Source organism: Zootermopsis nevadensis, unplaced genomic scaffold (assembly GCF_977971745.1).
Source record: "Zootermopsis nevadensis isolate Lab colony 2312 unplaced genomic scaffold, Znev_1.0 Znev_ptg000032l, whole genome shotgun sequence".
In the NCBI taxonomy this organism is placed as follows: Eukaryota; Metazoa; Arthropoda; class Insecta; order Blattodea; family Termopsidae; genus Zootermopsis; species Zootermopsis nevadensis.
In genome coordinates, this window is record NW_028259164.1 from 182,866 (window position 1) to 195,487 (window position 12,622).

General features: G+C 40.0%; 1 protein-coding gene across 2 annotated transcripts in view; it reads left to right on the forward strand.

The window, feature by feature from the left end:
• LOC110840992 (unc-112-related protein) overlaps window positions 1–12,622 on the forward strand; it is a 128,736-nt gene that overhangs the window by 1,510 nt on the left and 114,604 nt on the right. The window lies entirely within an intron of this gene.

Below are 12,622 nucleotides of genomic sequence, written 5' to 3' on the forward strand. Positions count from 1 at the left end.
TGTCTCGGGTAGTTTACACAGACAGTAACTTCTTCAGCTGCTTCTCCAGCGCACCCTTCCTGGAGATGTGATCCAATATGTTTTCCTTACTTTTGTGGCGTTGACTAAATCATCTTCTGAGGCCTTGGTTAGGATTGAAACTAAATATTCTGAAGCGTTTTTGTCGTTTGTCTGGGTTTCGAATGATTTTCAGTGCAAACAGCGATTATTTCCTTAAACAGCGTCAACCTTTTGATCTTTGTAATGGTGAAGTGGTGTGTTTTCTTCGCGGTACGGACTGTATTCTTTAAATATTATTTAGACGAACATCAGCTTCAAAGGGCTAATTAAGATTCAACCAAATCGTTTACCTGTTCCTTGTTCACCTTTCCATTTCATGGATTTATAAAATGTTCAGGACATCGTAGAATCTTGTTGTGTTGCCAGACTTACGGTGAATCGGACGAGGTGTGGCGGCCGACTTCCGATGTGTGTGCAATTGCGTAAACATCCGTCCACTGGAAGTAGTCAATAAAAGACGCTTTAACATACGCGCGCTCTTTGGCTCTTCAGTGCATCTCTTGTGCCTGGCCGTGTATTATTTTCTAGGGAATGTTTGTGAAAAGGGGCCTCTGGTTTTGGCACGTGACGAATGCATAATAAAGAGATAAAACAACGCGATAACACTTTATGTAGCTTTGCTAGAACAAAGTACAGATAGGTAAGAGGGGATTCGTCTGCTTTATACTGCAGAAGTCAAGACTTGCCGGTATAATTTCTCGGTACGAATGTTGAAATGTAGTCTTTATCTTTAAAGTTCGTTGAACATTTCATCTACAATTGAAGCAAGGTAAGGTACCCGTCAAGAAATTGTATGTTCAATGCCACGGAAGGACTTCATCAATCCCTCCTCTTACCACGCCACTCGTAATTCCGTAGCACAGCGTTGCTAGCTTTGCAACGTTGCACGATTCTTCTGTGACCTTGAAGAATGGAAGTCGGTGATGTATTGTTTGGTGTGAAGGTTGTTCGGTAGTCCCCCCTCCCCCCACAAATTTGTTGAACAACGCCTTGGCCTGAACTTTACCCTGACAGTGTAATGGTAATGGTAATGTAATGGTTAATAATGTCATGATTCGGTTTTCGGAGCCTCGTTTGATAGAACAGGATACAGAAGATGTTGGCATCAAAGAAGCAGGCGAGGCTGTTGGAGGCGTGACCTATCTCCCGCACCTCAGTTGATACTTACGTGACTCTTGAAGTTGTTTAACGAATGGCCGGTCTAGTACTTTGCTTGTATCCTGGTGTTTTACTGAAGGAACATTTTGCAGTATGACGCGTACAATAGTAATCGGCTTCAGCGTGGACTGGAGATTATTTTACCTTCACACTTAATTTGTAACACGCGATTTTCAACATAAAGGTATAAAGATGTCATTACAGCGTATACGCTGATGTCGCCGTGGTCTTTCGAACGTTTCAGTCTTGAGTTCGAGTTCCGTTCGTAGAATGGTTGTTTACACTGATAATTATTTGTTGCATCTGATTTAACATAAAAACTGTCACTTTTTTCTGTATAATATATATACTAATTTTGAATTTCGTATAACTTTCGGATTGAAGAGTGATTATACTTCTTAAACAGCGTAAAAAATGATCTTTGTCATGGGAACGTGTTTTCTTTTAGGTCGGAACTGAGTTTTAAATTATTATTATTCGGATTGACGTTGTGCTTCAAATTGTAAAAGTGGAATAAGCCAGCAGTGGGGTTCGTCCTCCTAAAAACAGCGTTTACCAGTTGATCTTTGCAATGGTGAGGTGCGGTGTTTTCTTCGCGGTACGTGCCGAATTCATAAATATTATTTAGACGAGCTTTGGATTCAAAGGATTAATGTATGGAGATCATTAATAAATTATTTTTACAGCGGTCACGCGAAAAATGTTACGCAAAGCAGTAAATTCGCTTCTTTCCAGCATTTCAGTAGAATTTGCCTTTGAGACTAAATGTGGTGTGTACGTAGCAGAGTTCGATGAGACGGGCCCCGGCTTCTTGCGTGACCTTGCTATTTGAGAGTGCATTCTCCGTCTCCACCTCCCACAGCAGCCTTTTTTTTTAAAAGACGAAGAAGGAATCTTGTCCAAGTGGTACTATGCCTTAGGGCTGACTTTTTCTCAACAGACCCCTGGAGGCATCATGATCTTCCACACTTTATTTCTCTGCTTGTCAGCTGCAATGGTAATTTGAATCTAGTTCTGCAGAATTTCGCCAAGTTCGGACATGGAACCTCAACCCTACCGCGCATGTCATAGGATTTCTACAGGATGAGTTACATGCCACGTGATCAGAGTTTCGTAGAACAATTATAGCATATTTCCGGCTGGTAGGTAGCTGGAAATACCTACCATTTCGATACTGTATTACCCGTTAAGTACAATTCTGTATCGTGAAATATACAATGCGCTATTCCGCTAGCGTCGGCTACATGTTTCGATACTTTTTATTCCGTCATGAAACCCTTGTTTGTACATGATATACGTCAGGAAATGTGGATAAACCTTACAGTGTGCGTATTTCCTGAATGTATAGACTACAAACAAGAGCCTGATGATGGCGTAAACATGCCGAAACGTGTAGGCCGTGACACTGGAATATCACACCATATTTCACAATATACAGAGTTGACCTTGTTAGCATAACACAGCGGTATGTTTTAGTTATTATTTCGGAATGACGTATTTAAGAAGACGCTAAGATCAGGAAAAAAAATCAGGGAGTTGCTGCAAATATTTAGCCCAGAAACGTTTGTATTGCAGTCTCCAATGTAAGAAACTGAACCCAAGATATGCAGTTCTAGAATTTTTATCAATTGTTTTAAATCGAAGTGTTCGTCAGACTAGCTGAGCGATTATCAACTTCTGAAGGACTTTGTTCCAAGGGGTTACTTACAATCCGTTGTCTCACATTTAACCTTGGAATCGAACCAACTGTAAGTGCGATAAAGTCTGTCTGAAGGAAGAAGTAATATTTGTTTTGTATTTCTGAGCATGCGCCAAAATTGTTTCGTGTTTTTATTTGAAATCGGGTTTTACAGAGCGTGGCAACACAGTAGGATCTAGGCCGGGACAGACCTGTTTCTGGACTTAATCCAGCTCTTACGCAAAGTTTTTCCCCAGTTGCTTCCCGTATGAACATCCGCCTTAGCTTTCAGGTTGATAAACAGAATGCTGTCTCTACATCCTGGTTAATGTCCGTTTCCGCTTCTGTTTGCGGTAAATGTCGCGGTTAGTGGTTAGTACGCCGTAGGGCTTGGGAGGTCCAGCTTTCGATTTTCATTTTTCCAGAGTTTCTCCGGGATAATACCTTGAATTTATAAAAGCCTTGTGCAGGCTCTTATGTGAAAGGTGCATTTATATAAGGCAGGAAATTTCTTGACTGGCTGAGCTACTGTTAGCTTCTGAAGAAACACTCTGCTCCTTAATACCTTCAAGGAGCTAAAAATCTTCATTTGTTTTCATTATTTCCATTTCATTGGTAACAATTTTGTATTTCAATGACACACGCGTTTGGGAAACGTCCGTTTTGTGAACATCGGTGACGTATTGGAGTATCACACGCTTATGCTGATGTGTGCATTTCACCTGTAATTAAAACAGCAACAAGGAAATAAATATATTAATTTTATCTGGGTAGAGCGTTTTTAAAACAATTGAAAAATTTTAGCTACCAGAATTAGTTATTTCAGTTGAAACGAAATTATTCATTCAACGTTGCTTTGTGACGTCACAGTTCAGTTGATTGGCCACTGGCGTTTGTAAGGATATGGCAGAGTTTTTATGTAGGAAACATGCGAGATATATCTCGAAAAGAGAAGTGATTTGTGTTTTTAGTTTTCTTTTGTCAGAGATCGCGTAAATGCACGCCTGTTTATGCGTGTTGTGGTTATTGCAGGCGTTGAGAAGGACAACTGAATACTTTATTTCGCTCAGTAGAACGAACATACGTTATCCTTTGCTAACCTCTGCAGAAGCGTTGAATTCAACAGTACACAGAGGGCGGAGGATAGGTCTAATGTAACAGGAGTTTCCTAGAAGGAAGCCGTTACCACCGCCAAGCCAGCAAGGCAGTATGGAGTTGTAGTTGTTGAGGATATGAGAAGATGGTACAGGATCGTGTTCCGTTGAGTTGGAGGGAACGTCAGGAAATTTTGCTTTGCCGACGCTATTGCAATGACTGTAGGAATTTCAAGTGATAGATTCAAGACGCTGACTGTATTGTCGCTAATATTATTACTTCAAGAAATAATGGATCTGTGTTTGTATGTGGTTATTTAACGACGCTGTTAATAGCGTCGGATAATAGGATGATTAATAAATAATGAATTAGAATTGATAACAAGGAAGTGGCCGTGGTCTGTTACCAGGAAACGTGGTAAAACCACGATAAACCTGTGTGAGGATATCCGGTCTCTGGACCATCGACAGACCTCGAATCTGGTAACTTGTGGTCAGTTTTTAAGAAGCTGATATTCGCTCAGTTGGTGAAGAAAATCCTCGTCTTTTATTTGAACTCTAAGGTTCATTGCTGTTTACAAGAGCACGCCACTGGGTTCTGTCTCGAGTAAGACGAATCCAAACCAAAACAATTTTTTAATCTGTTTTAATATTACCCTCCCATCTCAGTCAGTGATCTCCAAAATCTTGAGTTAATTTTTTAAAATTCTTTTTGTGTTGCTCAATTCTACATTATCCTCCAGTATTTGATGTAATCTTACAGGTTACGAAGCTCGTGTTGGATATTATAATATTTTTGAAATCGTGAGTTTGGAAAACGGACGTTTCGGAGCTTCACAATTCATAATAGGCTGAAGTTGGTTGTCTGTTTGGATGTACTATCATCTCGGTCATTCGTTCAGCTCCGCTGTTGATGATAAACTGTGTTTATGCTATAGAAGTTATATTGATACCACGAGTTAAAAGCAGTTGAATAAATTGGTTTGGTTATGAACATAGTTTGCTGGGCTGTTAGGAGTGAAAGGTTAAGTGGAACGAGCACACATGATAACAAGAGCATGCACATTGTTCGTTGTGATGTGTACACTTGGCTTTCTTCTCTGTCGTGATGGGCTGTCCTACTACTCTCTTAAATACATCGAATTACGAAACATTTTTAACAGTCTGCTTACGATCTAACGTAAAGAATATTCTGTGTAGTGTGTAGTGCAGAGTCTACATCGAGGGACCTAATGCGCCGATCGTTGCCATATACTTTTCCTCAGTCCCTCCAGGCAAATTCCGGGATCGTACCATCATTTACTCCAATAACTCTTTTATCTACTTCTGTAATTCGTTGTTCTCATACTGTCCAATATTAAACGCTATACAGCCTGTTCTGAGCTGTTGAAAGTGTCGTTAAATAAACCAAAAGTAACAATTTATCAAGAGATTCAAGTTATATAAAATAAACCAGTGGTATTCAACCTGGGGTACGCGAAATTTTTAAAAAAAATATATATATATTATTTTATGATAAACAATGAACAATCAGTAATGTAATTTATTTAATTTATTTTAAATGTAGATTATATACTACGTATAACTCGAATTATACACCAACAACTTTGGGGGTACAAAATTGAAGAGAAATTATATCTGGGGGTACGCGAACAAAAAAGGTTGAATACCACTGAAATAGATCGTTTAAAAAGAGCTTTTGTAGGGTGTCATCATTCAACGTATGTTATCAAGTGATGGGATAACTTGTGCGGAAGTAAACGTGTTTGGATTTCACCTGGTGGAACAGATTAGGCCTACTGTTGTATCACAATCATCACCCATCAAGATTCGTCGACCATTAATGCGATTCGAATAACAGAAGCACATTTGGCCGTGGCCAGTCCCACAGACCTGAATATTTAAGTAGGATTTGAGGTTCCCGCGACGGTGAATAAGGGTTGTAGCATCGTGTAGACTGGTAGAACTTCTGCTAGACTACATGGCGCTACAACCCCAGAAGACGTTTCTGAGTCTAACCGCCGGTCTGGAGTGCTCTCGGCTGCTTTGGCTGACTTCAGCCAGAGTGGTGGACTTCTCGACAAGGCAAGTCCGCATCGCCGTCACAAGGTCGAAGAAGGCCACTCACTGATTTGGATGCGAGAGGCAGTCCCTGCACAGGTGCACATCCTGACTGAACCCTTCTCAGCATGGGGCTGCTTGTTGCTACGTACAGAATTTCCTTCGCAGTTCAACGAATTTCTTCAACTCCACAGGTTAGGTGCGTACACGTGTCCTTTCTTTAGCTCTTGGTTTATTTAACGACGGTTTCGTAGCTGCAAAAACTACTTGCTAATCTGACCTACGCTGCGGTTTAGTTTATTTAATGAAGCTTTCTCAAGTACAGAAGTTGCTCTTGTATTTCTTCGTTTTAACTACGTCCTGTTAGCTTCAAGAACAACTTGTTTTTGGCTCTATTTATGTTGTCTCGGTTTATTTCACTACGTTTTCGGAACTGCAGAAATTACTTGATTCTGATTTTTTTTCAACGCCTTGAAGCCTAGTGTTTTAACATTCAGTGGCCCTTCATTTTACCCGCGCAGTTGATGTGTGGGTTTTGTTTCATTATCATAATAAAGAATTATTATTCGCCTAAACAGACGGCATTAACCAATTTGACGATTTCTGTCTTCTGGGTTGTTGCGCTGTGTAGTCTGGTCGATGTTTACCAACGTTTCAGTGGTCATACTGCCTCCGTCATCAGAGTATGAAGATTTCTGTCTTCTGGGTTGTTGCGCTGTGTAGTCTGGTCGATGTTTACCAACGTCTCAGAGGTCATACTGCCTCCGTCATCAGGGCCCAGTTGGTAAACATCGACCAGACTACACAGCGCAACAACCCAGGAGACAGAAATCTTCATACTCACCGCTGTGAAAACCTCAAATCTTACATTAACCAATTTATCTTTGTAGGGGGACAACTGGAGAGCTCTTTTTGGGCAGAGCAATGGACCTGTCGTAAGACAGAACAGTTAATAATAATAATAATAATAATAAGGGGGAAAAGTGTGTTTCTTTGAGATTAGCTCTGCATTCACTGGTTCGAGGCATTTTAGGCCTAATATTTTTTCCTCAAATTTCATTACATGTACGCGGTATCTAATTATGATGAATAATAAGTCACAGATCTGAGCTGTTTCTGAATTCCCACAGGCCATACCCTTAAAAGCTGAAGAACACGATCTGAGTCAGAAATTCTTTTTGAATGTAATGGGAAATCAGATTTTTTGGGGTTAGAACACTGGGTATGTGATGGTTTGTGCCAGCTTTTGATTAATTACAGGGCTAATGTCTCAAGGCAACGAATAATATTTACGTATTTATGAAGTGTTTGAAACAACATGGAAGAATGATTCTTCTTCATACAAATTTCGTTGTCAGATGTATGTTAATTGATCAAATGGCCAAATTAGAGATTATCATCGTTATAATTATATCAAAGATGGCCTGTGACGTCTTTTTATGATTGACGATTTCACGTGTTGTAAATGCATGACTTTCCTCCTGCTTTAATTTAAAATTTGGTTTGTAAACATGTGTTCTGCTATATACTGCGCACTTGTACATCCATTAAGCACGAAGAGGAACTGTTAAGTTGTGTATTTACAATGTAGATGGACTATGATGGATGAGGATTTGTGGAATTGGTAGAATTTGACGAATTGCAAAGCTTGTATTGAGTACAACCAGGACAGGAAGAAGGATCCTTGTACAATATTTGAAGTAATCATGACGGTCAAGACTGCCTCTATATTCGGGGTATCCGCGTGTTTGTACTAGTGTTTTCTCTCCTTAGCATGACGCCTGGATTTCTGTGAACGCTGTAGTAACATTATTATCCTCGAGATGAATTTCTGAAATCACGGTGGTTGGGATTGGCGGAGAATGCAGCATGCGTACACCTGAATTCGTACAAATTTTAGTAGGAAAGTCTGAAAGAAGGACAACTTGAGTGGCCGAGGAAAAATATTGAAGTAGGTCTTTAAGAAATGGGGGTTTTGGAGATGTAGAGTGGATTAATCTGGCTGAGGATAGTGTCCTGTGGTGGGATGTTGTGAACTTCCGGGTTCCGTGCAAGGTAAGGGATGTTTTCTGTATCAGAGCTACTGTCAGTTTCTCAGAAATGGCTCTGATTCATGGAGTCGTTCTTCTAGTTAAATGCGGACTTGCGATTTGTTGACATGCCGTGTTTATTCTCAGAATGTACTGATAAAGCAAATAACGACGCGACTTACAGATAGCATCGCCCCGATTTTTCTAGTTCAAATACATGATAAGATGTTACCCGTCAAGGACGAGGTTAGAGGAAAAAGAGGCAAGAGTGGGTTATACGTGATCCTTGGCATGTTCGATGCATTTGCAATGTGGGCGTTAATTTCTGATTTTACGTCGCTGTTAATCAGACTGATGGCATTAACGTAAAGAATTATTTACCAATTAACTGACACGTTTTCACTTGAGCTAAAAAATATAATAAAATTAATACCATCATGTCTTTAACTTCGATCAAGTATCGTAAGGCTTCAGTTTCATGCACTAGCTCAGACATGATCGAGTGGTATTATGGTTTGGAATACTCGTCACCCTGGTGATGGAGGCAGCATGCATCTCTCAAACATCGGTAAACTACTACCAGATTACACGGCGCTACAAGCCAGGAGACACTCATCTTTCCGTTCATAATTTAGTTATCAGCTGGTTATATCTGTGTAATCTTGTTTCAGATGCAATTAAATTACATTTAACGGGCTACTGGCATACTGAAATAACATGGCTAACCCTTTCATCCCTCCGGTAACTATATGTACCACCTGAGTTAATATTCAGTAACTCTGCATTTCGTACACAGTGAATTTATGAGTTTCTTGTGATTCTCAAAATAAACATCGATAATGTATCAAAACAGTATTGAATAATTCGTTATATGAACTTAGGGCTTCAAAGGGTTAACCATTTACTGCGAACCTGCTATAAATAACTTTCCTTTTTAGTATTACCTTGCCAGCATATTAGTATCGTTTCACAATTACAGAATTTCAAGGAGGACTTGTCTTCATTACAATGACCACAGTATAACTCAGTCATTGAACTGAAGAGAGAAAGTTAAATGCCCAATGTCACTGAAGTCTTGGCACAGTTGAATTTGTAAATTCTGCAGTTGGTGACCTTGTTTATAAGCGGACAGATGCAGTGAATGTGGAACATGCGATGTATTCAAGTTATGAGTGTGTCTTACCTTGTTCCATATATCTTTTCAGTTTTATAAGCTAGCATTCTGGGTAAGCATTTTGCATAAGTTACTAATCTTGAAAGAGATATATTATCCCATTGAAGCCGAAACTCGTCTAAATAATAGTTAAGAAGAATTCATTCCGTACCGCAGAGAAAACACAACTTCGCAATTACAAGTATCAACTGTTTAATGTGATATTTGAGGAAATAATCGAGAAGAATGAGATGGGCTGGGCATGTAGCGCGCATGGATGGGACAAGAGGTGTGCACCGGGTACTGGTTGGGAAACCTGAAGGGAAGAGACCGCTGGGGAGACCTAGACGTAGATGGGAGGATAATCTCAGGCGGGAACTATGGGAGATAGGAGTTGAAGGAGACTGGATTTTGTTGGCCCAGGACAGGGTCCGGTGGAGGGCTTTGGTTAATTCGGTGATGAACCTTCGGGTTCGGTAAGCCATCTAGTTGGTTGGGTACACTATTTGGGAAGCCTGAGGGGAAGAGACCACTGGGGAGACCTAGACGTAGATGGGAGGATAATGTCAGGCGGGATCTATGGGAGATAGGAGTTGAAGGAGACTGGATTTTGTTGGCCCAGGACAGGGTCCGGTGGAGGGCTTTGGTTAATTCGGTGATGAACCTTCGGGTTCGGTAAGCCATCTAGTTAGTTAGTTAGTTTGAGGAAATAATAGTGCCTCCTGCCTCCATCAGCAGGCTGATGAATCTAAATTCCAGAAGGCATTTCAATGGAATTTTGATGAGAATATTTTTTCTATTTGTGGTTTGCTAATCTCCATCCAGTGCCGAGGCTAAGAATGTCTGGAGTTTAATCTTGACGTCGATATAGGGCCTGCATCTCCGCCACGATCACAACACGAAAAAGAGGTCGTTGTGTTTGTAATGAACCATATTCATTTGTTTACTCGCTGCACTGCTACCAATTTACTCTTATTAAATACGTTAAGTGGTTGTGTGTATCATTTCAACTACACGTCCTGTCTGTTGGTTTTCCCTTCTGGAAGTTGTGTTGGTAATGCAGTCACATATTTTCGAGGAAGTTTTTCAACACTCGGAGCTGGCTGGACGAGTGATTCTTTCGTGGGGCGGATCTCTTCTGGTCCCCCTGCGACAGAGTGACAATCTAATCATCCTGTCGTGTTCCTTAATGTCAGCAATAGCTTCGGTAGTTGACAAGTCGTTCTGCATTTGGGCATGTATGTGCATTCCGAATACCATTGACAGTCTGAAGTTACACCGGAATGTTGAGATAGTGTCTGTGAAAAAGTCGAGCTGTCTTGTATGTAATGATAACATATTTTCAAATATGCTTACGTTCATAAGCACGGACCCCTGCAGTAGATTAGTGAGACTCGGGTTAGAATCTGGTTGAAAGTAATTGTGAATCTTTACCCCCATTCGTGATGACTATATCCAGATTTCTGTATTTATTGTTTAAATATGAAAAATGAAACATGTTTTCAACTCTAAAGGGTTTTGACGACGGTAGTTTAAATTTAAAATTATTCTTTGTCAGGACTTTTTCCATCGTCTGTTCTTTAAAATCACGACGTTTCGGAGGCTGGTTCTGTCTCCGTCTTCAGGTGAGAGGTACCTACTCTGTTGGGTCCCTTAGTCTCTGTCACGTCCTGATTTTAAAGAACAGACGATGGAAAAAGTCCTGACAAAGAATAATTTTAAATGTTTTCAACTTTAACTATCTTTGTAACAAGCGTGTGATGGCAGATTTGTTGGCTGGCGATCCTTTGCTGTTAAGGGATTTTGGGCTTTATGGGATAACATTTGCGAATGTGTACGTTATTATAAGTCAGTGGGCTGGTCACTCACTACTCACAAATGCACGCTTTAAAAGACCAAGAAACCACCTAAGTGGGGAGGTCATGACCCGAAAACAGGCGAAAGCACCATAGATGATGATACGTTATTATAACCACATTATAAGATATTAAGTGAGATTTTCTCGTCATTCTTGACGAGCAAATTTGTAGTTTTATTATAATTTATTTTAAAAATCAAATGCTTTGTCCGAACACTGGTGAAGGAACGCGGCTGTATTCGAGATCAACACTAGAATTCTCTGTTTCATAGTAATAAACTTATTTAATAACATATGTTGATGTAAGTGGTCGATTTTCCCATCACACAGGCAGAGTAAGAGAGTCGAAGATAACCCGCCATTACCTGGTATTGAAACGGGCACTTGTACACGAATGACCTCCAAGTACGATGACCCCCTGTTGTTTAATTAAGGTGTTTATGAGGTGGGAGATCACTGACATTTCGAACCTCCATACAGATTAAGGCCGCATTTGTTTCCAAGTAAACATGCTTGTGGTACCAATTATTAAAACATTGTACTCCTGTCAAGTTATTCATAAATGGTTTTGTACTGCTCGAACTTCATGATCTGTGTATGTTAAGGCTTTGGCCGGGATGTTCTTTTGTTAAATCTTATGTGGTACCGCCTGATTCGACTTCTAATGGTTAAGTGAAGTGTTTTCTTCGCGGTACGGTCTGGATTCGTAAATATTATGAAGACGAGCTTCGCCTTCAAAGGGTTAACCAGCTGATTTTCGTAATGGTGAGGTGTAGTGTTTTCTTCGCGGTACGGTCTGGATTCATAAATAATATTCAGACGATCTTCGGCTTCAAAGGGTTAATAAGCATAACGCGAGCCTACATTTTCAACCTTCCGATACGCTGGCATAAATCCTAGGAATTTACCACGTACAGCGTGAAACACTCTTGAGTCATATTTTAAAGGAAGGCATTGACGGATGTCTCACGAATTCTGGGGATAAATTCTTTTGTCGTGATAAGCTGAGACGTAATTAAAGAATGAACACAAAATAAAATGCTTATGACTCCCCGTTTAGTGTTTAATTTGAATCCACGATGCATATGAGAACAGACTTTGAAGTTCCATTCACATTTTGTTTATGTGCTGAAAGTTTTTTTGGTAAGGGTTCGAACCTTCGTACAAGCGTGATATATTGGTAAATTATGAAACGTCGGTTAATCTCAGTAAAGTCAAAACATTTCTAAAATTTAAATATAACTTCCCATAAGTTACTTCAAACATTGTAGGTCATTCAGGCAGCGTTTATTAATATGTGTGATTAATCAGACGACCTCGAGGTCTAATGTAGTGGTATTCAACCTGGGATACGCGTACCCCCGGGGGTACGCGAAGACATCTTAGGGAGCACGTGAAATTTAAAAAATATATATATTATTTTATGATAAACACTGAATAATCAGTAATGTAATTTATTTAATTTATTTTAGATGTAGATTATATACTACGTATAACTTGAATTATACACCAACAACTTTGGGGGGTACA